This window comes from Equus caballus, chromosome 22 (genome assembly GCF_041296265.1).
Source record: "Equus caballus isolate H_3958 breed thoroughbred chromosome 22, TB-T2T, whole genome shotgun sequence".
NCBI classification, from domain to species: Eukaryota; Metazoa; Chordata; class Mammalia; order Perissodactyla; family Equidae; genus Equus; species Equus caballus.
This window is the reverse complement of record NC_091705.1, coordinates 48,444,726-48,471,912: the sequence shown is the minus strand read 5'-3', so window position 1 is coordinate 48,471,912 and position 27,187 is coordinate 48,444,726. Positions and strand designations below refer to the sequence as shown.

General features: G+C 51.0%; 1 protein-coding gene and 2 long non-coding RNA genes across 3 annotated transcripts in view; 1 reads left to right on the top strand and 2 right to left on the bottom strand.

Annotated features, from left to right (window-relative positions):
• The window catches only part of CDH4 (cadherin 4), a 597,550-nt gene that overhangs the window by 514,708 nt on the left and 55,655 nt on the right, over positions 1-27,187 (bottom strand). The gene's annotated exons all lie outside the window — the stretch shown is intronic.
• LOC111770049 (uncharacterized) lies at positions 5,032-6,793 on the bottom strand. The gene is made up of 2 exons (XR_011430590.1): positions 6,655-6,793; positions 5,032-5,548 (listed from the first exon to the last, which is right to left on the bottom strand). It is a non-coding gene; the product is annotated as an uncharacterized lncRNA (long non-coding RNA).
• On the top strand, positions 6,832-11,456 carry LOC106782442 (uncharacterized). The gene is made up of 3 exons (XR_001379512.3): positions 6,832-6,990; positions 7,119-7,655; positions 9,308-11,456. It is a non-coding gene; the product is annotated as an uncharacterized lncRNA (long non-coding RNA).

The following is a 27,187-nucleotide window of genomic DNA, read 5'->3' as shown; positions in this document are numbered from 1 at the left end:
TGGGGAACATAATATTGCGCTGTCAGTCAAATTCTGGATGAATATTTACAACCTGCTAAACGGGAAAGCAACTGATGGCTTCTACTCTTCGTTGCCTCTTGAAGAAAAGGGAGTCCGACAATTAATGGTGAGGGATTAAAGCCAGTAAGGCACACAGCGTCCCTCCGCTTGGCTGACCTCATAAACAACTGGTGGTCCCGACTCTTGGGGCTCCTGGTGAACTGGGGAGGGGTGAACGCCAAAGACCTCGTTCACCCAGGATTTCCAGGGGGGAGACTATAGCTGCCGTAACAGGACAGATTTGGTCACAGTCCAGCTGTGTCCAGCCGTGTTGCCGTCCAGCTGTGGGGCCTGGGGCAGGGGTCTAACCCTCTGCATGGGTGGATCCCTCACCTCTTCAGTGGGAATAAGAAAATTCCTCATGAGAGACCGCGTGTCGTAGCTCACGAACACACACAATAAATGCCCTGCAAATCTCGTTGCTATATGTTATTATTCCACCTCAGCGGAGCGCCCAGATAAAGGAAGACAAATTCTCGAAGTGAAAAATATTAAGAAAAAAGAAAGTTTAACCTTTCTGGAAACAAACCTTTACCAAGTGCATGATAAGCTTCGTACCTTCTGAAACACCAGAATGCTCTCCTGACAACCTGATCGTTTGCAGAACAATCTATTAGCATCTTGTTCATAAATGCTGATGTCCTTACAGGCTGTGAAGAAGGTAGTAGATTTTCCAAATTTCCTAGTGCTTTTCAGTTCTTATGATGCTGTGTGCGTGCACGTGTGTGTATTAATAGACAGACAGATTGATACGTGGATGGATAGATGCATAGATGGTGTATGCACTCACACACATCTACACATATCTACACGACTTCCCTCTGTCTTAGCCATCAGCTACTATTTCTCAGTGTTCTCCATGTGCCTGTCTTCAGCAGCCCCCACGTTCCTTCTCTGAAACCAGAAGACCAGATGGCTGAACACGTGCACAGCAGAGCAGTCCCTCGGTAAGGCCCGTGCCGGAGCTCAGGATGGACTTTGTGGCTTCCAATTGGATGCATGGGTTCTCTTGCTTCATTTTTGGTGTTCGTCTTAAATCTAAAAGTCTCCACAGAGGAAGACCCATCTGTACCCCGCCCCAGCCTCTCCTGGGTCCTGCCAAGGTCCCCTCTGAGCCCCGAGGACATTTAAAACCCTCTGATGACTGATGGCGCCTCGCTTCCCTCTAGACGTGTGTTTTTATGTCGTTGAGGGTGGAGCGAGAGGCAGGTCCCCTGTTCCGGCCTTGCTAAGCTTCTGCTCTCTTGGCCACCTCCGGACGTGGGCTCATTTCGGGGTCTGCGTTCTTCAGGAAAGGTTCATTCAGTGTTTATTGCCTGGACATTAAAGGATTGGAGGGTCTTGGCTAAAGGAACTGAAACAGAGTGTTTCCCTCTCTACTTGATGAACACGGCCACATTTGACGACTTTTATTCCCACGGCAGCTGCATCAGAGTGCTGAGTGTGAGGCCGAAAACCCACAGCCGGCAAGAATTAAGTCAGCTCTGCTTCTCTTTAGGAGAAAATGGCCCATTAAACATGAACGCGTGACTCCCAGTGTTGCTGGCAATGCCTATGAACAGGGCAGTCTTAGGCATGGAGCCGGCCTGTGGACGGCCAGTGAGGGGCTCTCTGGGCTGTGCCATCCCCTCAAAGACCGCCTCCTCAACCTCCACCCAGTGGACCCCTGGCCAGCTTCACCAACACAGAAGTTTGACAAGGAGCGTAGTCATCAAATCTGGGACAATGAGCTGACTGAGGCCAGCAGAGCCCAGCGCTGGCGTGGGACAAAGCGCTGTGTCGGGGCAGTGCGGTGCTGCTCGCCCACATGCAGCCAGGCCAGGCAGAAAGTCTAGATCACAGCATCAGGGATGTGACAGGCTGGCCCGTCCCATCCAGAGTCTGGGGCAGGGGAAGATCGGAAAGCCTCTCTCTCTCTTCCCCCTGGATTGTTATCTTTGATTTATCTCAACAACGATGGAGCAGCCAATGCCATCTGGATCCCTGCCATTTGCAGATATTTTGCTAAATTCTAAGTATGAATTCTCCTACAGATCTTCATAGAGACCCGTCATAGTGGGTAGTTAGTCATCTCCAGTTAACTTATCAGGAAACAGGTTCAGAGAGACTAAGTTGCTGATAAGAGGTAGGGCTTGGACTCAAAGGATATGTCTGTGACCCCCAAGTCCACGGGAGTGCCTTCCTTCAAGATCTGTGATCTTCCCTCCCACGTGCTGCCTGAAGGACCTTCCGGTTCCAGGAGCGGTGAGCTCAACCTTGGTACTGTGGACACTGCGGCCTCTGTTGGGGGACATCCTGGGCATGGGAGGCTGTTGAGTAGCATCCCTGACCTCTACCCACTGGACACTAGTAACACCCTCCCCAGTCGCGGCAACCAAAGGATCCCCAGACACGGCCAAGTGTCCCTTGAGGGCAAAACCACTCCCAGATGTAAACAGTGCCACAGACTCTGCACAACTATTGCCACAGCCATGAGCCATGTACCCCCGACAGCTAAAAGCAGGAAAACAAGTCTTCCAACCCGAAACCAAAGCTGAGTCCTCTAGACACAGGCAGGACTGTGGGGCGCAAGACCGGCCTTCTCTGTTGTGCTCAAAGATAAATTTCATGAAAGCAGCCAAGCTAAAAAGCAATTTTCATTTTCAGATGTTTCTAAAGTGGCACATTCCAGGCTCCGATTTATAGTGCTGCCCGTCTATTGGAAGGTGAACCAGGACGAATCATAAATATTGCACTTTCATCAACTTTTACAGGCAAATCAAAAAAAAAAAAAAAAAAGAATAAGAAAGCGGCGGAATTATCCTGAATTAAAAGCCAGGCTGCAGGAGGAGTGATTAATTTGGACGGTGTCCACTCTGAATGCTGTGGGATAAAATCTGGCTTTCTGTGAACACTATACTCCACGGAGCGGCAGCATATTAAGGCCGTTTACAAGGTAATGAGTTAGATAACGGTGGTGAAATGAATTTACAGGCCAAAGTCGCAGGCATTATGCAATCTGCGATGACTCGGCACGCCGCCGCAGAGTCTGAAATTAATTTTAATGGAAGAGGCAATGTTAGTCCGGAGACAGGCTGCTTCAGAGAGGCCCGGCGACCATTTGGCTCCAGGCCCTGGTGCCCTGGCACCCCCAGGCACCACGTCCTGAACCTCGACACCCCTCCTTCTAACCAAGCTTTGCCGCCAGTGGAGGAAGAAGCGGATTTGTCACTTACAGCTGCAGACACCTGTGAGGCATCGGGGCAAACTCAGGAAGTGGAGCCAGGGGCCAAGAGAAGTAGAGAAACACAGGGAGGGGAGGGCCCCCGTTGGGCACCAGAAGCCTGGGGAGCTAAGAACAAGCTCATTCTTCATTGATTCAGAGCTGGAGGGGAGGAAAGGCAGTGTTTCAACCCCGAAGCAGTGGGAGAGCAAGAAAGGTACTCTCGGGGTCCCCAGGGGCCTGATTCCAGCTGGAGGCCCTGTCAGCCCAGCAGGACACAGGCAGAATCAATTGATCTCCTTGGCCTGTTGCACTTTGAGGTTTCCAGAGCCCTCTGACCTTCTGTTCGGAGAGGTGAGAATGGAAAACTGGCCCACTTCTCACCCTCAGCATTTCACACATTGACAGGGTGTCAGGTTACTTGCTGTGCTGTTGGGAAGAATGGAGAAGAGCAAAAGGAGACAGGCAATAGACTGCCAGAAAGTGAATGTAACGTGTGACAAATAAGACATTAATGTCAGAATATGTAAAGAGCTCCTACAAATCAATAAGAAAAAGTCAAACCATCCCCAAAGAATATATTCATCCAAGTAGAAATATAAATGGTCAATATAAAACATGAAATGTTCAACCCTATTAGTTATCAGGGAAATAGAAATTGAAACAAAATACAATGCTCTTATTACCCAGAAAATAAAAGGGCTGAAAAATATCAAGTGCTGTGGAGGCTGCCCCAGAAGGAGCACACTCATGTATTCCTGGTGGGCATTTAAATGAGTGAAGTCATTTTTAAAGGCAATTTAACAGTGTTTCTCACATTTTTAGATGCGTTTACCACAATATAGAGGGACGTTGGTTGTAATCAGGGACAACCACTGGCAACAATCCAAATGTTCATCAATAATAGTTAAGTAAATTACTAGAAGATCCAATCTATGGGATACTCTGCAATTTTTTAAGAATGAGGTAAAACTCTATGTTCTGACATGCCATGTCCTCCAATACATATGAAATTTAAGAAGCAGGATGCAGAAACATACATATAATAAATTCCATTTATGCTAAAGTAATATGTATATATATGTTTATGTATCTATGTAAACGCATCGGAAAGGTGCCAATGGCGGTCTCTGCCAACGGGAGTGAGAGGCGGGGATAAACGGGGGCTCTTAGGGTTTGCTTGATGCCCACTGAATTTTTGACAATGACAACCTATTCATGTATTACTTGTGGGGTGGAAGACAGAGAGTGAGAGAGCAAAACTATGATATTTAGAATTTGCTCATGTAATAATTTTATATTTTATAGTTTTCAAAAATTTAAGATCATGGGTAGAAAGAGAATATGCAGAACAATGTGTTTTTCACTCCGTTTTACTTCCTTGCCCCAAAGCCCCATTCAAATGACACCCAGGCCATTCTCAGCCACAGTTAGACTGAGGTGGGGATTGTGGTGGCACAAAGCGCCCACTCGCCGCCCGCGTGGCATTGATCTTCCCCAGGGGATCACACTCGGTCCTTCTGGGACTGGTGCCCCCTCCCAGGCTGGAAGCTGGTGCAGTCATCGTGCCCTCCAGGAAAGGACACTTAACTGGATCCTGACACCGGCCGGGGAGGAGTCACAGACCTCAAGGGAGAAATGGCTGATCTGTGCCCTTCTCAGTTCTCATATTTTAAATTGTACAGGGGTTTTTTTTCCCTTTTTAAAGAAATTTTAGTCATCCATTAAATGAAATGGAGGCGATGTCGTTTCTAAGAATGTCCAGACACTTTTGACTTTTTTTGCGTTTATCATTTCTTCAGCATTTAAAATGATTGCGGGTCTTACTTCAACCCATCACGGGTATGGCTGTGCGGCTCGCTCCCCATGAGGAGGACAGAGGCTGAGGCCTGGGAGGCGGCTTCCCCAGGTCATGCGGCTGGAAGGGCACAGGCGACCCAGTGAGTCGGACTGGACAGTCCGCGTGCAGGTCCCACGGCGGCGTGTGCCCTGACCCCTCCAGCAGCGGGAAACAGAGACAAGCACAGTCCCGACGCAGGGCTTCCCTGAGGACCGAGTGGGACGCCACACGCTCCCCGGCGCCGGGCTCACGGGAGCCCCTCCTCCAGCAGAGCCCCACACTGGACCTCCACCCAGCCCTGGAGCCCCTGTTGCAACACCGTGTGTCCACACTCAGGATGCAGCTAACGCCCGTCACACCTCAGAGATGTTCAGCGTGCAGCAGCGTATTCTCTGTCTTCATGAGTCACTCCCCAATTTGTACAATGTTTCCTTTCAAAATTATTTCTAGGAAGTAAAGAAAAGCAACACGCAACAAGCCTGTGGAATGGTAATTCCAAGTTAAACTTGGGCTCCCATTTCCACATCCTTCTTACGAGAAGCACAAGGTTTCCTCCCTCAAAACACAGCCTTTCTCGAGGCCACTTGAGGGCAGGGACGCATCTGCCCTGGGCACAGGGCTCCGCTGACCTGGGGTGGGGAGAGAACCAGGCCACAGATGGCCAGGCTGGGTCAGAGGCGACATCCTGGCTTAGGGTCCTGGCTGCACTAGCGGGCGGGGCCATCTCCATTTCCCTTCTTAGTGACTATCCCCAAAGGGGCCTGGTCACAGTCAGGGTGAGGGGCTCCCCCGACTCACAACACGGGGACCGTCTGACACAGGATCTGAGAAAGGGGCTCTGTCGCCAGCAGCTGCCCACGCGGCCTGCAGCATGAGCTGCTCCGGGCTCGGAGGGCCCTGAACACTGAGGCAGCCCCCATCTGAACTTGGTGTTTCCCCTCTTGGCACAGTGTCTCTGTGGCCTCCCTCTCTTCAGCACAGGCTTGGTTTCAGAGGGGTCTTATTTTACAAATGAATCAGTACGACTTTTCCCAGTGAGCTCTTTATGGATGGAATTGCGTGCCATTCTTCAAAGCAATGGGGCGTGATCACTATCAGGGGACAACAGGCTGAGCTCCAGAAACCAAAAGGAACTCTGGAGAACCCCTTACCCCACAAGCCTCCCAGCGAAGGTGTGTCTGCACCCCGAGTCTGCACACGCCCCAGCCCAGCGCCAGCTATGGTCAGGCGTCAGCCAATGCCTGGGTTCTTGGAATCACCAGTGAAGGAGGTGGAAGCAGCGGAAAATCACTCTGCTTGCCCTCTGAGGTGCCCGGCGGGATTTTTCCTCACTGACCCTGTAAATTAACTGGCTCACACCTTGAGCGTGTGCTTTCTTCCCGTGATTCAGTTCACAGTGAACATCAGCCAGTGCTCAAGATGAAAACTCCTGGAGCAGATTCGGTCCATCCCACCCAAGGCAGGGAGCCCGCCAGAGCCCAGCTCTCAGGAGGGTGGCATGGATCGGGGTCCATTCTCCCTCCTCCCTAGAACCACCAACTCCGCCTCTTACAAAGCAGCTGACGGTCGGGGGAGGGGCCTCTGGAGGAGAGCAGTGGGCTCCCCACCATCCATTCCTGATGACAACCATCTCTTCCTCCAGATCAAAGGTCGGTTCCAGAGATTTGGTCCATGTTCTACATAGAGAAGCCTCTATCCCATGATAGTATGATTTCTCCAGCACGGAATCCTGGGTGCCAGGCAACACAGCATAAAGCAAAACACGAAGCTGAATGCAGGATGGAGTGATGGTGACACAGCTTGTCCCCCCCTGCCACCTCATCACTCACAGAGGCCCGGAAGGCCAAGAAAGGACAGCGGCTACGTCTTCGCAGGGAGGTGGAAGCAGGTGGGCATCTCTGTGCCTTTTTTCCAAAAATGCAGTTTGAAAACAAAAACAAGAGCAAAAAACAGGAGCTTTTAGAGACCCTGTGTCAATTATATTAAAAAATTCAAAGGGTTTTCTCTTCCACACAGGAAAGCAGAAGCAGTTGTTGGCTGTCATCTCATCGCTTCTTTCAAAGCCAGCAAGAGTCACTTCTGAAATGACAAGTCCTTTTGTATTTCCCAAAGTCTCACTCTGGCTGGCCTCCCTAGTCCATCCTGCCTGGGGAGCCATAATCTCCAAGCCATTTGGAGAGAGTCGGCCAAATCTTTAAAAGGCACCATGCAGGGCCAACTGATCCAGGATTATTTAAACACAGGAAGTAAAAGGAAATTAAAGAGAAAGAAAACAATGTTCTGACTGGAAGTTCAGTTTTACGGTGAGAGAAAGTTTGAGAAGAATTCAGTCCTCCTACTTTTTGCTAAGGAACTGTTGGCAATAATTCCCTTGGGAAGAGAACAGCTAGTTTTCGACTCTCTCCTGACTCCTTCACTTCAAATGCAGAAATATTTACCATTACGATGGGAAAATAGCCCAATGGAAGTCATCACGCTACAGGCGCCCCTGTGCACAGAAGAAAGTTTCCCTGATAGACGCACACGTGGGTTTCCAGACTTCTCTTTAATCAGGTAAGGGGCTATCCCTAATTTTACAGAAGCGATGTCGCTCTGGTGGGTACGACTTGACAGCTACAGGAAAACCTGATGCTCCTGTGTGTGACTCGATGCCCGTGCGCACAGACCCGAGACAGCTACGGTTCCTACTCCCAATCGGCCACATCAGCTGAAGCTGAAGACACCAATGTCTTGTTCCAACCAAGAAAACACAGCCCGCCAACTGCAGTGAGACAAAGGGAGGGAGCTGACATTTCACAAACACTCAAGCTGGGTTTCTTTTGCTGTGTAAGCTCCTGCGCTCCTGACCTAGCTGAACAGTGTACTTCCAGGTGGATGATGGATGGGAGGAACCTTCGATGTCCCTCTCAGCGTTCATTATTAGAGGGAGAACCAGAAAGGTCTATTTCATTTTAAATAACACGGACAGCTGCCGTTAACGATTCCCTCTGAGATTTGTCATCAATGTTTATATTTAGTCGCCTCAGGAAGAATCGTGGGAGTTGATATCCTGTTACATTTCTTTTTTTTTTTTGGTAAAGTATGAAGAAGGAAAAAGGTGTTGATAGTTTTTTTTTTCCTTTAAGCAAAATCCAAGTCAGAACATTGAGAACAATCTAAACCAGAAGGCTCGTCTAACCTAATCAGATGTATATTGCCAGAAATAGGTCAGCTACCACACGCAAACTCCGTCCGCACGAGTCGGACGTGTGCACTGAGGGTCCTGCCAGACCAAGAATGGGGCAGTAAATGGTTCTTTTACATTAAAGGTAGGGTCTCAGGACCACGCAGGGGTGAAGCTACGAGGCTGGCCTCACGAATGTCAGGGTCCAGTAAGTGGAGCCAGCGAGTCAGGGGTGCTATGGGTTCCTACTGTGAGGTCAGGACCCACATGGGGTCCTGGATGAAACATAAGTCAAACACGGCTACTGACCTGAAAGAGCGCACAGGCTGGCGAGGGAGAGGCACAAAACCAGAGTACCAGACAATGCAATCTGTGGTTTATTAGGTGCATGTGCCAATCTGCAGGAGGACAAGAGGAGTGGCGAATCACTCTGGTTTGGGGGATGGAGTGTGATGGGGGGGAGGGGACAGACCAGCCGGCCACCTGGATATGGAATCAACAGGCCTTACATCTCATCCCGAGGCAACTCGCCAGGGCCTGTCACCCACGTGACACACAGTCACCGTCCTGGCTCCCTGCTCCCTTCTTGCCCTATAATCCCCTCTCAAGTGCAGCGGAGGGGTTGTTATAAAGCACAAATCAGAAGCCATGCTCCTGCTCAGGACCCTCCAAAGCCTTGACATAGCACTTAGAATGAAAGCCAAACTTCTTGCTGTGGTCCCCAACCTCGCCCGTGGCAAACGCCTCCTTCCTCTGACCCGCTGTGTCCCAGCCACCAGGACCTTCTGTCCCTCCAGGGCTTCCGGTCCATCCTTGTTTCAGTTTCTCTGCCTCTGCTGTTCCCTCTGCCAGCACTCAGCCCGGAGGCTTGACTGAATCAAACGCCCGCTCCGGCCCCCTCGGAGGGACAGACCTGCCCTGAGCACTCAGTCTGAGCAAGCCGTCCCCACCATGATGTGCTGCTTCGTTTTCTTCCTAGGGCTCTCCTACATGAAATCACCTCGTTTATGCACTTACTCTGTGTTTTTGCCTCTCCCCCTAGAATGTGATCCCCACAAAGGAAGGAGAACGGACAGCTGAATGCCTAGAAAAGTGCTGGGTTAAATATTTGTTGACTGGAAGAACAAATGGAGCTTAAACAGGGACCCTGAAGAATCAAGTACCCTGGAGGGCACCCCGGCATCTCCCAGGTCTTCCGAGCCAGCAGGTGGTCCACCTTTCCAGTACATGCCCGGGAACTCAGGCGCACAGGCTCCTCTCAGAGCTTGAGACCCCAATACCACGGCTCCTGACGGCCACTTTTCTTACTCTCCATTTAAGTCCCAAGCATACGGACGACTTCTCAAACTCTCCTTGTACTTGTAGTTACGGGTGAAGTAAACCGGACAGGGTTTACTCAACACTTTCAGTCTAATGAGATGAGTAAATTATTAGCAGTGTCCCAGTTAGGACGCCTCCCATTGTGACTACAGATCGACACCCAGGTATTCCACAGAGGCACACTGACTCCGTTGACGCAGGCTTCTTTGAGCCCTACTGCATTACGCTGAGTGAAATGTCCAACGAAACATTATATGCCCAATGAAACATGGCTTGTGAATTACAGGGACAAACGTTGCTTTTAAAAACTGGAGAGTTTGGATTTCACGAGGCTAATAATTGCTGGATGGCGTCACTTGAGGTTTCAAAGCTCCTCCAGGGAAGAAATTAAAGAAGAAAATGGCACGTTGTCCATCTCCACTTCACTGGGGTAGAAATATCACTTTGATAGTTGAGCCAATTGACAAATACGTCAACAATGAAAGGAACAAATTGAGACTGGCACAAAATGCACACACGATTTACGTTTCTCATTAGGAGAATGTGGACTCTTGGTAGAACTTGATTATTTACCAAAAGAGACAGCTAAGAATCAAAATGACACAGAGAACATTTCTGGCCCCCATATTATCTGAGCATAAGTAGCTCCACCCTAGACGCTTACTGTCCCTTACTCACCACACAGCAGAACTGAGCACCAAGATGTATCTGGACCCAACTCTACCGATAAATGGCTAGAGTACAAAATTGCTTTGTTTCAAAGGAGATATACCCTGTATCTTGAAATCTAGTGATTAAGTGTTAAATAGCTCTGTCCATTTTGTCCCCCATAAGGTGACTTCATATTATCCATTTTAAACTTAGGAAAACCTTATTTTGAATGTGTGCGTAGGGCGATAGCATTACAGATATCCCCCAAAATTAAAATATTAAAGTTTGGCCAAAGAAAACAAAGAGAAATTAATACAGGAACTGGCAAATGTTTGGAACTTTATAACTGATGAGCAACAGAGAAAGACAACTCCTTCCTTCTCAGTGAATAGGTCGTTTGGCCCCTGGCTACCTTGTCACTGGTAAAAATGGAAAACCTAGAAAACAAAAGTCCTCAGGGACATCCATGAGCAAAGAGCAGACCTGAAATTTCAACGCCGCTTCTCTCTCACTCTCCATTCTAACAGCCTTAATGTCTATGGTATTTTATTGCAAATTACCTCAGTTCTTTTTGAATGTGGACAGAAGAATAATTATAAATACACAAATAGAGACAACCCAACAGACTAGCAAAGTCATTCCTAACCCTGAGGTAGTCCCAGAGCAAACATGTAAATTAGGGGCATAATCAACGTGCTCCCCCTTAGGTGACCCCAGGGAGGGAAGCCTCAGAGGAGACCCTTCCGTGGGAGCACGACAATATACACACGGAGTGAGGCAGCCATGCCAATTGGCCCGCACAGGACCTGGCCCCTGGCCCCAGGGGCCGGATGACCCTCCCCTCTCTCCATCGGGCCCTCTCTGGGCCCCACACTGCACGCTGTCATAGAACTTCTGGGAAGTCCTTGCCACACGCCAAGACTTGTCCCATCTCTGTGGCTTCGTCCAGGGTTCTTCATCCTGCAATGCCCTCTGCATTCTCCACGTAGATACGATCCTTGAAATCCAAGTCAAGTCAGCTTCTCGGGGAGCCTCTTGCTGTTTATTTTTTGTCTCTGTCCCTGTAGTGTCCAGCTTCAGCAAACCCCATTCCTCCGACTGACGGGACCGACTGTCCACTCCGCTATAGCATGCGCACACAATGGCCCCGACCTTCTTGGAGCTGAGAGCCTCATAACCATGCGTCAAAAATCAGTCCAGTTATAACATGAACTTGAAAAGTGCTGTAAAGATAAGATACAGGGGGCTGGCCCTGTGGTGTAGTGGTTAAGTCCACATACTCTGCTTCAGTGGCCCGGGTTTGCGGGTTCAGTTCCCAGGAGCAGACCTACATACTACTCATCAAGCCACGCTATGGGGGCATCCCACTGACAAAATAGAGGAAGACTGGCACAGATGTTAGCTCAGGACTAATCTTCCTCACCAAAAAAAGAGAAAAGACACAGGGACCAGAAAAACAGCTAACATCTTTGGTCAGGACTCCAGAATAAAGAAGACTTGAAGTCAGGCCATAGCATGCTTGTGAGCAACACCTAAAGCTTTCAGATGCCACGGAGAGTCTGGGGTCTTCTGTCACTGCAGCCTAACTTGTCTATGCTGACTGACACCAGAATCGCTGAGGGTCTCTATGCCAGAACGTGGGGCAGGAAGACAGGGGAATAATTGTGCCAGTTCCTCCTGCAGATCCTGTACATACACACAGAACTAGCTTCTGGAACGCACTGGAGCTGCTGGTTGAGATCTGTCTGGGTTCTCACATGGATACACAATCAACGCACACACACAAGCCCGCACAGGCGTTTTCCCACATAATTATTTAAGAATTCTAGTTAAATATTGTTCTTTTTATGTTCTTGGCTCCCGGCCGATTTCTTGATATAATCTGAACAAAAATTATTTTTTGGCAAGGCCTACTAACCTGAAGTTTCTTTTACCTTAATTCATAATCATTCTGTGTCTCATTTTCCAACCTAGAACGGATATTCATCTACTTATCCACATTTCATTTGCTGAGTGAAAAAGCCTTCAGGCGCATAACCAATTCCCCTAGAAGCACAAATAAATGCTCACTTCCCGGCTGCTCCACACTCAATGCAGAGTTTTGAGATGATACCGTGAGACACTCAAAGTCCGATGAGCCAACAAATATGGGTCCCAGAGAGGGCAGGCAGAACAGCACCTTCACGTGCCATTTTCTTAATAATCGATGGGGTCATTTTTGACAGTCAGCAGAGGAGTAAATCCGACGGCATTAGGCCACAGTTGGATGATCTCAAATATTTAGGATTCTTTAATTCCTTGTGCTACTTTGGTTTTTTTAAAAAAGGCTAAATGTACAACTGGGTAAATTTCATTTAAGATGCCACCTTCACATGTGGCCAGAACTGCCATGCAGAATTTTAAAATAGAGACCTTTCATTCATGAATTCAACTGCTGTCCCCAGTCTGGCTGCCACTGCCTGGGTGATTTGGAGGAAGTCCCTTCCGAGCCGAGAAGGGGACCAGAGAAGGGGCCGTATGTGTCACGTGCCCTCCCAGCCCATCTTCCCGGCCGGAGCAGAGCAGGTGGTCTAAATCAGACCAGCAAGTCTTCACACTGATGGCTCTCCCGGGAAGTTACAGCTCACCATTCTTCAGGCCCAGAACCCAGGACTGGCAGTAACCCATAATCCTGTCACAATGTCACCATTGCCAGCACACTCACAGACGGTGGGCTAGGCCCTTTGAAATAGGAGTTTTATGAGCTCCAGACCCTTGGATTAAGTGCCCAGGGTTCAGCATGCACCCCGCCCTCCACTACAGCCCTGGGCAAGAAAAGGAGCCACTAGCCCTTGAGAAACAGCTCATCCGGGAGTCCTCTCAAGCGAGGGCTGGCAGCTCAGAGCCCCACACGCTGAGTCTCTGGTCCGTCAGGATTCAAGCTTCTCCTTCTCACCTTGAAGATGTCCTGCACCACAAGTGGTCATAAAAAGGCAGCAAACAGATGGGTCTACAAGACCTTCCACCAGCTACTTCCAGTTTCTCAGCTTCCCACTCCTAGCACAGGGCAAGGAATCAACAAAGGTGTTTCTCATCTCGGAAGAAGGAGCTTCTGCTGTGGAATGAGGTTATTCACCCACCTTCTCATTTGCCGGCTTCCAAGCCAGTTTCTAAGATTCGCAATCCGACATCCTTCCCCAGCTCCAGTTTATCTTGAATAAATAAATAGGCACATAAGTGAATGAAACCAAGTAATCTTTTCCTGACAGTTTTGTCAAACAAAGGGAATCTCATTTTTTGGCTACTTCACAACTCCCCATGTTGGTCAATATTAGGCCATAAAATTGTTTTCTTTGTCACTGGAGTCATTTATCTCTCCCCTGAGCCTACACAGCTGCAGAAAAGTTCAATGAAAGTAATCACAATGACTAGCGTTGATTGGGATCAAGCTCATTGCCGCATTTTGTGCTGAGCACTCACTTCACCTCTGTGAAATTGCAACCAACTGTGATACTTCCCAGCACCGAGATTTATTCCTTAGAAATAGTGGTAAAATGACCAGAACAGCCCTGCAGCGACAGTCACTCACTGGCCTGCATGTGTCTAGTGCTCATCCTCCATCATGCTAAGCTAGCGAGCGAGCCCACGGTGGAGCACGGGATGGTGTCCTCCAGGTGGAGACGGATGTACCTGGGTTTTATCTCAAGGCTCCTCACAGCAGAGGGCACCAGGCTGCTGCCACCTGCTGCTGCCATCTGATGGACACGTTACTGTCTGTTCCATGGAAGACGTAACGAGGCACCTTAGGGTTCACACTCTAAAACTCTCATCACGCAGCTTTGGCCAATGTGCTCCTGACTGGGCCAAACATTAAATAAGACAATTTGTACCTCAAAATGCAGCACTTCATAAGTAAACAGAATTAGACGTCAACCAAAAGGGCCCAGAAACTATCATTTGTTTCAAGGCATCCTCTAAATTCTTGGTCCAGCAAGTACTTTATGATGAATAACAATACAAGTCATCACAGAACCAGATCTAGAAAATCCAAAATACCATCCCATGGAGAGACCTGACAGATGGACCCCGAGCCTCTCTTTATTCATTCAAGATGGCGACTTCCTTATGTAGCAAACAGGGGAGTGTTGGCAGGCGGTCTACGACTGGAAGGCTCTAGTTGTGGGCAACTCATCTATGTGTTCACATAAAGCCACCTCCTGGATGTCACCCCTGCTGGTTTCTGTGACCTCTGGGCCAGAATGAGTCTCCTTCCCTATCCCCTTGCCATCCTCCAAATGGTTGGCCCCCTTCCTATGCTGGCTCCCTTTCTTTCCCCCAGAGCCGCATGTCGGGATTACTTGCATCGTCCAGTCGAGTGGTATATTTTAGTCTCCCGTTCTATTTAAGGTTTTAAATGATGGGATTACGCTTACCTGGGTTATTTAATTATGTCAAAGAGGCTTTCTGGGAATTATGATTTCTTAATTAACTCATCTTCTTAAACTCTGTAATACTCTTTATATTCATAAAATGAACTCGGAAGCAATGAGACGGCATTTAAAATCTTAAATCAAATGACTCTTTAAAGGTGCAACTGATTCAGAGGGCTCTTCCCTCCCAATACTCTAGACTGGTTGCTCTATACGGGGTACTGAACTCATTGCTCTGATCCAGCACACGGAGGGGCCCTTCTCAAATTCTCCATCAGACAATAAACCCTTCTAAGCGACATGATGCCCAGCAATGCCTGGGAGAGACCTGAGCTTGAGGAAAAACCAGAATGGCCCTGTCACAGATGTGGGGAAAGGCCAGGAGCAGGCAGAACGCACGTGCCAGGCTTTGGTTTGGATCCTCTGCAAAGTCCTGTAATCTCTCTCGCAAGTTCAGCACGGCCCGATTTTTATCTAGATCCAAGAGTTCCACCTCTTCTCAGAGATTCTGATGTTTAAAAACAATCATGTAAAATCTTTTCATCAAGTCCATAACAAGACCAACAATATTTATTTAACTATGAAATATTTCAAACCTACAAAGAAGTGCAAGAAATAATCGTACACGCACACACTCCATCTAAATCTAACAAACGAGGACACCCACCCTAATGGCTCTAGACCTTCAGGAACAGTCACAGTTACAGAGGAAGCCGGCTTTGCCCACCCTCCTCCATTCACAGCTTTAGCCACTATCTGGAAATGGGTTTGTGTGTCCTCTCTCTTCAGGTTTATGTTTTTATTCTGTATGAACACATAAACAAAATACAGTATTTGAGGGTATTTTTAAACATCATATAAATGGTACCATTTAGTCAATATCACTCTACAGTTTTAGACACGATTATGTTAAAGATTTATCCACGGGGATATGTATGCGTGAACAGTTTATCACAGAATCACACTGTTTGAATATGCCACAATTTACATATTTATTCTCTTATCATTGGACATTTTGGTTTTCTTTTGTTTGTTTGTTTTTGCCAAACAACACAGCCATCACTGTCCTGTGCATTCTCCTTGGGGAAGAGTACAAGAACGTCTCCAGGGGAAATGCCAGGAAATGCAAACTTACTTAGGACTTCCGTGCACAGAAAATGAAGGATGGGATTTTCCCCAAGATTCTTAGTCTTCCTACGATGTTCACTTGGCCCTAAAGATAGTCTAAAGATCGAAGAATAAACACTTTTTTGGAGAACCATTAGTATAATTAACGTCTCCTTTCAATCCAACTTAAATCTTTGCGTTGGACAAGTGCTGGATATTATCATTAAAAATAAACAGTAATGGTCAATCAGGGAGCAACAGAGTCTGGAAGGCAATGAATGACTCCACGAAAAAGGGTAGTTAAACCCGGGTCAGAGGACAGGGCCAAGTGGGGGAGGGGCAGGCGTTTGGGTCAAAGAAACAGCAAGAGCAGGTCCTGGAGCCCAGCAGCGGCCTGGCCCATTCTCTGGTTCCCATTCTTCTGTCTTCATGGCAAGAAAACCAACCTCCTCATTCTCCCACTTCACTCTTGCTCCAGTCTTATTTACCACCCCCTACTCTGTCAAGACAATGTGCTCCTTTGAGGTTTTTAGGTGTAAGAAAAGCAGTTTTGCTGGTTTTAAACCCTTGATTTTCTTCTCCTCAACCTTTTCCCAATCTCCTTCCTTAAAGTATCTTGATAGCTTGAGCTTTTAAAAGTGTTTGAAGCCAAGTCTGTAGAAAATGAATACTTGAACAGTTGGGCTACAAAATGGCTGATATTTCTCTCGTTGGTCAAGCCAAAAAGGCAAAGCTCACCCGTCCTTTTCTTGCGGACAGCTAGAGGCAATCCCAACAATTCAAATCTCTGCTTGTCCCTGGCTTCTCTGCAAGCCCATCACCTCCCGCCCAACCCTGCAATGGAAACCTTGTGGAAGTTCCCAGTGAGGATCAGGAGTCCTCGGGTATCTGCCCAGTTAATAAGAAACTGTAAACGCTACTGCGAAATAACCAAACTAATTAACCTCCTGCAGCTTGAGAAAACTAAAAACTCCAGGGCAGAAAGTCACACATTTCAAAATCACCAGAGGAAGGAAGGAAGGAAGCGCCATTTCTATCTTCACAGCAGTTCAAATCATTGGTGCGGAACGAGTTTAGAAAGTAGAAAAAAGTACACACAGTAAAGGAAAAATCATAGCTCAAAGACACAGAAATCTCAAAGATCACTAAGGTCACTGAACGGGACGGCAACCTTCCCAAACAGGGAGGATGATGCAACCTGGTAGCGTAAGGGGACGCCCTCCAGGAGAGGGCTTAGAAAATGGGCACGTGCCAGACTCTTGATTACAAACATTGAAGGAATTTCAGGACTAGACCCAGGGACTATCTGTACATCATCATCATCATCATCATCATCAGTATCATGATCATCACCATCATTATCAACTTCACCATTATCACCATCAGCATCATCAGCATCATGTTCATCATCATTTTCTTCATCATCACCATCAGCATCATCTTCATCATCATCTTCAACATCATCTTTATCATCTTATTTATCATCACCACCACTATCATCATCATCTTCATCACCATCATCATTACCATTATTTTCATCATCATCATCATCAATATCATCTTCATCATCACCGACCTCTTCATCACCATCCCCTGACAATGTACTCCATGAGCCACACTCAAGAAAATAACTCTTTAGGCTCTCAGGCATCCCTGATGTGATCGCCTGCACTACCCTACTTTACAGTGAAGACCCAGCCACTCAGAGAGAAACGGCAACTTGTTCAGGGCCATCCCGGCCGAAAAGAGAGAAGTCAGGCCTGTCTTTCTCAAGCCTTGCTGTGAGCCCCATGGAAAGAAGTGTGGCTGTTCCTGATCAGCCAGACTGAGGCCAAAATCTGACTGTCTACCCACCCAGACTGCCTGTCCCCACCACTCTGCATGTGAGTGGATGTGCCTCTACTGGCTGCTGTTTGCACAGAAGAGAGACAGGAAGGGAAGAGAGATCCTTTCCTGTAAGGGCCAGTGGCGAGAGCAGGGCAGACAGGCCCCAGGACCTCAGGGGCTCTCAGCCCATTCTCAGTGACTTGGGCAAGGCTTGCAGGGCGGTCTCTGCAGCATGACCTGGAGATTCTACACTCACGACCTCCCCCACTTTGGGTTAAAAAGTAGCGGGTCCCTATAAGCACAGAAAACTGGATGTGGGAGGCACTGGCTCCCTCCATCAAACACTTAGTGAGGACCTACTGTGCACAAAGGATTGGCACTGACTGAAGGAGACTGAAAGAGGCCCAGGAAAAGACCTTCCCGGAAGGGGACAAAAGAATCTGAAGAAGACCACGTGCTGTGCTGGGGAACAGGCTCTAGGAGGCAATAGGCCACTGGGGAAAATTGGCGCAATAATCAGATTTAATGACAATGTTGTTGTTGGTGGAGGAGGAAGAGGAGGAAACATACCTACCACGTGCTAGGCACAATGCCATGTTTTACACACACATCTCACTTCATTCTCAAAATACCCTGTGAGTGAGGCAGGTTCTGCTGCCATCGTACAGATAAGAAAAGCGAGGCTGAGCGGGCGGATGTGACTCGCTGGGTCCGCACAGCAGAAGGTGGGCAGTCAGCGTTGCGTGGATTCAGACAGAGACGGGGGAAAGGCACCCTAAAAAGGAGAAGCTCCCAGCAAGCTGAGTTTACAAGAATGCTTCTTCTGTGACGATGTCAAAAATGAGCTGGATCACGAGGAAAAGGCTGAGATGCTCACCGGCTGGGAAGTGGATTAAGGGGTAACCATGGTGGGGGTGGGGATAGTGTTTCTGTTTTCATCATAAAACCAAGTAAATCAGAGCCATTTGTCAACAGACGCTTGCATTGACCTCAGCGATTCTAATTGGACCAGAGAAGTGAGACAGTCATGGGGGGCAACCAGCTCTCCCAAAGGTCGCTCTTCAAACAGCCACCACAGCCGAGACCTGAGGCCACAATTCTTGACAATTTACTGCAAATGGCTGCCGGGACCTGCCCTCTGGCTCCTGGCCTGTGAGGCTCAGGCGACACCCGCTGTGCGCTCTCTCTCCGAAAGCTGAACTCTGAGCCTCTCTCTGCACTCAGGAAACTCTTGACAGTCTGCACGACTTAGCGATCCCGTCTTGGTTTGAATTTTCATCACGTGCCTTGATTGAAACCTGAGTTATGCATTCAAAGGACTTTGTTAATTCTCTTATTATGAACAACTGCAGGTGCAATGAGGGTCTCACTGGGGCCAACTCTGGGCGGACAGACCATCTTGCCCATGGAAGGCCCGGCAGAGTAACTGGCAAGCAGACATCCCAACCAGGTGTGATGTATTCACAAAAGCCACACTTTGTGCACCACAAAAAAAGGGGCAATTAAATCTTTAAAATATCAAACCCACTTGCCTAGAATCCTTAAACGCTTCATGTGCGGCTTATTCCCAAGTTTTTGAACAATAGGAATATAATTACCTTTGATCTCCCTTGGGCCAGATACACTGCAACTCTAACCGGTTACATGGAGCATCGATAAAATGCTGACTTAGGCCCCGCTCACTCCTCCCAAATCGCTGGGCCATTAAGGAGAGAATCAATATAAATACACCGGCGTCTGTCCGTGGCCCCGTGCCCTCTGCTCGCCGCCTTTGTGGAGGCGGGCCCCGAAACAACAGAACCCCAGCGTTACAGGGAATTGTCAGATACGTTTGATCTCATTAGCTCCCTGTAGCAGCATTATCGCTGTCATCGCGCTTATTAATAAGACACGGAATGCCTCTTGCCTCTGTTGGAGGTCTCTGCGATTTTAACGGTGACTGAAGGCTCAGCCAGTTCCTACGCAGTTGCTTCAACCGGGGAGGGTCATCTGGGGGCTTCGTTCAGGCAGGTGACACAGAAAGTCCTCCTTTTCATCCTGGGAGTGCTTTCCTGGGGACTGCAGGGTCTCTTGCCTTTCATGGGCAAGGCAGGTCTCATTTCCACACCAAGGCAGCACCTGTGGGCAGCGTCCCTCATAACTGTTTGGAGCCTCAGAGCACCGGACGGGACTGCATGGGGCCCAGAGGGTGATGCTCCCGCTCAGGGCCTGTGCATCCAGCAGCTGTCTGAGCACCTACTGTGCGCCAGGCACTGGCACAGAGGAGCAAGGAAACGGATGCCCTGTGCCACGGAGCGTCCTTTCTCGTGGAGGAAAACCAACAGATATACAAAGAGGGGAGTTTCTGAGCCTGGGGAGCGCCACAAATCCCCAGGAAACACAGGCCATGGAGAGAGCAGAAGGGAGTGACCAGGCTAAGGACGAACCCGTTCAGACAATTGATACCGAGGAGGTGACACCTGAGAAGACACCAGCTGGGGGAGGTCAGGGGAAGGCCCCTCCAGGCCCAGGCAACAGCGCAGGACAAAGGCTGCGAGGTGTTGCACGAGCTGGGGCCACAGGGGGACAGGCAGAGTGGCCAGAGCTGGGGACTCTCTGGGAGGGGCAAGGGGAGGTGGGGAAGGTGTGAGATGGCAGGGCTGTGCCCCCGGGAGGAGGGACGCGGGTCCCACCCCAGAGCAACGAGAAGCCACGGGGGGCTTGGATGGTGACACCAGGCTTTTTCTAATGGCTTAACCAAATCGTAATTTATATACCAAAGTTCACTCGTCTCAAATATACAACGTCTTTAGTACATTTACAGAGCTGTGCAACCATCACCACTCTCGATTTCAGAACATTTTCATCACCCCATAAAGAAACCCCAGCCCCATTTTCAGTCTCTCCCCATCTCCCCATACCCTAGTCACGGCCACCACTAATCCACCTTCTGTCTCTACGGATCTGCCTGTTCTGGGCGTTTCGTATGGATGGAATCGTGTACTGTAGGGTCCACTGTGGCTGCCTTCTTCCACCCAGCATCATGTTTTCAGGTCTAACCGCGTTGTAGCACATGTCAGGACTCCACTCCTTCTTATGAGCAAATCATACTCCCTGGCGGGGCTTTCCCACACGTTGCTCACCCGTGCCTCTGCGGACAGGCGCTCGGGCAGTTTCCCCTGGTTGACTGTCATGAATCCTGCTGTTAGGACACTCGCGGACCAGCGTTTGCGCGGACATGCGCTTCATTCTCTTGGGTGGGTATGAGGAGTGGGGCCACTGTCGCACGGTGGCTCCAGGTTCACCCTTATGAAGCTTTAGAATGACCTCTGGCTGCCCCGTGGAGACCAGCTCTCCCATGTGGGCGGTGGGCAGGAGGGTCAGACCCCCACCCAGAGGCCCCCGGGAGATGACTGAGTTTTGGTCCAGAGTGGCGAGGAGCCAAGGGTGTGGATTTCAAATGCACTTGGAGGTGATGGGGTTTGCTGTGGTGTGAGGGAAAGGGAGGGCGTGAGGACAACCGGGTCCTCATGTGAGTGCCAGCTGGAACCTGGAGACATGCCCACTGGATCTCCACTCCAGAGCCTCATCTACGAGGGGGACTGAGAGAGAGAGAGTGTGTGTACCCGCACATGAGCATACACATACATATGTGCATACACACACACATACACACACACATACACACATAGCCCCAGATCTGCCCCTGCTGAGTTCCGACCCTGTGGGTCTGTGGGGGTCCTGGAGTCCATGTTCTTTGGCTCATGAAGCTCAGCCAGATGTGGGAGCCACATGTCATCAGACCCTGTCCTCTTTCAAGTGAGGAAACTGATGTTCTCGGGCCACGGAGTGTCGCCAAATCACAGAGCCACCTCCGTCCCTGTAACGTGCTGGGTGAACAAGTTACAGACTCATGAGTAACCTAAGTAACCATGACATTTAGGACACTGCCTGCAGTGGCAGGTGCAGGCTGAGGGAACTCAGTGCAGGTCGCCGGGCAGGGAGGGCGGAGCAGGCGTAAGGGCATGTGGCATCCCGAGGCAGGAGGGGGTACTGAAAGGGGGAGAGGGGAAAGGGAGCTCTGGGGATCGTCTGCCTGAGGCCCCCAGCTGTCTCCCGCTCACAACCTGAGGCCGCTCTTCCCCTGCCGTGGGAATCCACTGTGACGTTCAAGAACCGAGTGGCCAGTGGGCGGTCCCCCCCAGCACGGAGCTGACCATGGCAGAAGTGACCTGGAGGCCTGACCTGTCAGGTGGAACCAGCTGGAAGGGAGCTCCATCCAGTGAGAGAGAATGTGAGCCACATGTGCCATCCTAACCACCCGGGTGGGTGTCACGTCAGGAAAAGAAGAAATAAATAGGTGAAACTAATTTTACTAATATGTTTTAGTTAACCCAACACAGGCAAAATATGATCCTTTACACACTGGCTCTATGCAAAATGTTATTAAAGGATGTTGTACATTCCTTTTTCATACAGAGTCTTGCAAGTCCAGTGTGCACGCACCGGGTCCCTGTGCTGACCAGCGGCCCACGGCCCCGTGCTGGGCAGCCTTCCCGCAGAGTGGTGCTCTCCAGCCTGGAAAGAGGAAGGTTTCAAGCACCCATGCAGGAGACTCAGGCCGTAAAGCGAAAGAGGGAGGCAAGACTGGAGTTTCTCAGAAAATCCAAACCCATCAGTTCCAGGGCCTCCGGGGGAGCTCAAGGCAGGGAGTCTGAGGTTAGGAGAAATGAACGCCAACATCCCCTACAGACTGAGCAGAGACCCTGAGCTGTGCTTTGCCCACGGAAGGTGAGGAACACAGACTTCCGCCCCGGTCCAGTTCCACCACCCATCACTGTGTGACCCTGGGTGGGGATTCAACCTCTCTGAGCCTGGTCCACACATGGAAAGTGGGGCTAACAGCTGGGCCTGCCTCGCAGGCTGGTGAGACTTACCTGGGATTTATGTGGGACACAGCCCACCACGGCGGGGGCTGCACAGGCCTTGCTGTCAGCTCAGAGGAGCTTTCATAAGGAAAGGGATGCGGTGTGCAGAAGTGGTAGCAGTGGGAGGGAGGGGATGCTGGGCTGGCTGGAGAATGGCTCAGAGGGGCTCTGGGAGGGCGCGGCCTGAAGGGCTTCTTGCCCCCCCACCTCGCCCTCCCCTCCCTTGCGAGCCCACCTCTGCCCTGACTGTGGCCTGCACCACCCCCTAAGCCCCAACCCCTGGCCCAGTCTGGCAGCCTGCATCCTGGGGAAGGGCCCCCCAACCTGTGCCTGGGGAAACAATGGAGCAGGCCGCTGTCCCACCCTCCCGGGACCCCTGCATTCATCCACTCATTACTGAACCCCCGCCCAGGAGGCCTCTGGGATCTGGGAGCACCCGCAGAATACAGCAGGCAAGGTGCCTGCCCCTGGTGCTTACCCTCCAGGAGACAGTAACCACGGCGACTGCTCCAGTGGGGAAGGTGCAAGGGTCCAGCAAGCCCCCCTCCCAGGGATGAGAAAGGGCCAGCTGGAGGGCAGATGGCTGTGGAGGGAGTTCCAGGAGGAGGGAACGAGGACTCGGTATGGGTCTTAACAATAGGAGACACCAGAACATTCCAATGCAAGGGATGTTTGGGAGGCCTGCCCCCTTTAATTCTCCCCCGCACTGAAATCATGGATTGAGCCCCAGCAGAGCGAGGCCCCATGCGGTGAGCTGAACCCAAACCCCACTGGTTGGCAGCAGACAGGTCTCCTGCAGAGGGAGGAGCCGGGCCAGGATGCCCTGGGCTGCCTTCCCATCCCCCAAGGGTCAGGCTTGCTCATCATCCCTCCTGTTCCTCTTAGCCAGATGTCCCTCCCATCCATCACCTCCCCCTCCCCCAGGATGTGCCTCCCCTCCCCCCCCCATCACCAAGTCCCTCAGGCTGCAGAGGCACATGTGCTAAAAGGTGGCACTGGAGCTACATGGAATGCGTTTTCACAGCAGGTCTCCCAGGCAGCCCAGAGTTTAATTTTGAGCCACTCTGACCAGGGGCAGTAAACTTTACATCATTCCGCACTCCACCTGAAACATCCACCTGGGCGCGGGCAGAAGTGTGCAGGGGATCTGGAAGCCACAGAAGGAGGCTCCGCTGGCCATGCGGCCCGGAGCAGCTGCCCCTGTTCCCCAGGCCTCCTCCATCCACACATGGGCCGACAGGCACCGGCCACCGGGGCGGCCCCTGCACAGGATCCTCCTCACAGCCGTGACGCGCTGCTCTCCCCCTTTAGCCAGCTGAGAGCTGCAGGCGCCGTGTCCCACCCGCTCGTGTGTTTATCTGGAGACCTGTGTGTGGAAACGGCGGCTGCGGGGTCTCTCTAAGCCGGAGCCTGGGAGCTGTCCTTACAGCCGCAACCCTGCAATGTGGAAACGGAGGGTTGACACCCTGGATTTGCCCAATGCTCAGGAAAGAGGACCTCGCCACCCCCCAGGTGTGTGCACGCAAACGTGCGAGAGTGACCGAAGCTTCAGCACACCGATGTCTGTTTCCTTCTCTCTCAGAGTTGCTGAAACGCCTCTAAAAATAGTTCCCTGCTCTCCAGGCAGCCAACGCCAGGTGGGACTCCTTGGAGCGAGGAGCACCGTCCTGCACAAACAAACAAACGTCTGGTTTGGTCCAAAAATACAGACTCCGCCCCCCCCCCCCCACCCCATGCCAGGGTGGGGTGGGGGTGGGGGAGGCTGAGGCTTTGTTTGAGGCTAACACTCTAAGAGGACCGCCTCAGACCTCAAAGGGGGCTCAGGAGAAGCCACAGCAATGGGCATGAAGATTGCAGCCTTGTCCCAAAATAGTTGGGCAGACTGAGAACACAGGGCGAGGCCCAGGAAGCCCAGGGGCCACCGTGGGCGGGGAGAGTAACACCCAGGAAGAAGGTGGATTTCTTACCACAAGATGTGAAGGCCCAGAGCCAGGTGCTCCCACCCAAGGGTGGTGGCAAGTTCAAGTCTCTAAATTAGCTGAGGCCGGGGTCCTGTGCCGTTAAAAGAACCGAGACTGACCCCCAGCCCACCCCTGGCACAGGGAAGCAGGGCTGGTAGCATTCGCTGCTCGGGCCTGGAGGGTCTGCAGCCCGGGTGGGTGAAGCTGGGACACAGGGGAGGGTGACGGGACTCACCAAGCATCCCTCACCGCCAATGGGAAGTGGGAAGGAGGCCCCATGGGTGGTACCCACCACGCGCATGGCTCGGGACGGGCAGCTCTCACTGCTATGGGAGCGTGTGACCCCATGCGGTAGCCTGGGTGGCTCTGGACTCTCACACTTGCCCAAGGCAGAGGAGGGAGCATGGCTGTGGGTGGAACCCTGCCCCGTGGGCCAGCATCACAGAGGTTTCCTGGATTCTTTAGGGACCCAGCGGGACCTGGCAGGCTCTGAACCCATCACCGGGGGCATCTTGACATCCAGAAGGAAAAGCTGTTTTGCCCAGGAAGTCTGGTGTCTTTCTCCGCCACCATCTGACAGCAGATTTACATCTTCTGGGCTTTCTCAGTGAACCCTAAGACAAGCCTATGCCCCACAGGCTCTGTGTTATCATCCAGGACCAGCCTCTCCCCCATTAGGAAAGAGCTTTTCGGGGCCAACTTGTGCCTGGCCCCGTTCTTGGCACTGCAGAGACGCTGCAGGAGATCGGGCAGATAGCAGCCCCTTCCCTGTGGGGCCCACAGCCTCACCTCTCTTGGAAGGGTTTATTCACGCTCTCAACGAAGGCTCGTAGAGAGCTCCCGGTGCCACGCCCCGTCCAGTGCCAAGGGCGATAGCAAGGGCTTACAGTCTCAGGGGAGGAGGGAAATAATTAGGCGAGAGAACTCAGGCGGGGATTAGTGCTACAAGAAACTAAAACGGGTGACGAGAGGACCTGGTCTCGTGTGGGTCAGGTGGTTGGGACGGGGGATGGGCATGGGCTGAGACACGAATGATGAGGGCCAGCCAGGGCCAGATCAGGCACAGGGAGGAGCCGACGCACAGCCCTGACAGGCACAAGCTGGACAAGTGTGAGGAACAGACAGGATGATGTGGCTGGCACACAAAGACTGCAGGGAAGCATGCCAGGGCCAGGCCAGATGGTGAAGATTCTGGAGTGTTTGCTAAGCACAGCGGGGCTGGGCAGAGCCCAGAGTAACATGATTTGATCCACGCTTTCTAAAATACCCTCTGACCACTACAGAGAATGAACTTGGGGGACAAAAAGGGACATGCTGAGCGGAGTGTGGTCATCCCAGGGGAGAGGAAGACGAAGAGGAGGATGGCCATGGAGATGGTGCAGAAGTGGCCCCAGCAGGACATGCCAAGGACTAAGTGTGGGAGGAGATGGTGGGTACAGTGAGCCCCCGGACAGAGCCCTCCCCACGGCCACTCTGGCAGAGGTCTCTCCCACTGCAAGGGTTGGGAGGCTACAGGGAAATCGGTCCTCATGCTGGTGTTGGTGAGAGGACAATCATGCATCATCTGACAACGTCCACCAAGAGGTCAGACAGATGCACCCTCTGACCCTGTGACTCCACCTGGGGAACTCACGCTACAGATATGCTCGCACGTGCAGGTGACTCTGGAGGGTTATTTCTACTGGAAACTGGAAATAACTCCACTCTCTCTCTCTCGGGAACTGTTCCAACCACGTACAGAACATCCATGGAATAGGAAACCAGGCGGCTTTTAAGAAGAGTAAGACGTAATTCTATGAATGGCCAGGGAACTTCGATCAATAACTAATCTTACGTGAAAAAAGTAAAAGATTCACAAGATGGTGCATATGTTACGGCCCCGTTTGTGGGAATGGGGGGCATGCTGCTAGAGCACATTTGTGCCACTCCAGCAGGGCTGCAGTGCAACCTCACGGATCCCAGGACTGGCAGGTGCTGCTGTGCAGAAGGCAGGCGGGCGAGGCTGAGCCATCCGGGCATTCCTCCTGAAGGGCCTGCAGCTAAGGCTTGAATCTGATTCAACCGAGCACAGCTCGCTCTGGGGACAATCAGTCAAAAGTGACCAGCCAGGGTCTGTGGAATGTGAGTAGATAATTTCCAGGAGGCGAGCACATGCTTGACCTTCTGATGCCTTAGGAAGAACTATCGTTAGAAGAGAGAGTGGAAGGGGCCTGCCCTGTGGTGTACTGGTTGAGCTCAGCGCCTTGCACTTCAGAGGCCCAGGTTCGCAGGTTCTGATCCTGGGTGCAGGCCCACGCCGCTCATTAGGCCATGCTGTGGCAGCGACCCATGTACAAAACAGAGGAAGACTGGCAGAGACGTTAGCTCAGAGTGAATCTTCCTTACCAAAAAGAAAAAAGAGAGAGAGTGGATGAGAGGCCAAGAGCCGAGAGCAGGACAGAGAAAGCGTGGACTCACTTCTCATGATTAAATCCTGCAGCAAGGGGCCCAGAACCAACTGCCACCTGCGAATGGCCCCAGGGCACAAGGAGGGCTGTGTGAATGGGGAGCCAGGGAATCAGAGCATCTACTCCCCCAGCTCCACCTACGCACAGAGTTTGGGGAACAGCACACTGCAACACATACAGATGCTGAGTGAACCAGATGCAAAAGGCACGTGAACATTCTGTTACTTAGAAAGTACAGCGGAAATGCGATCCTCACCTGCACGTCACAGAAGAGACTGCTGTCCTCCCTGAGC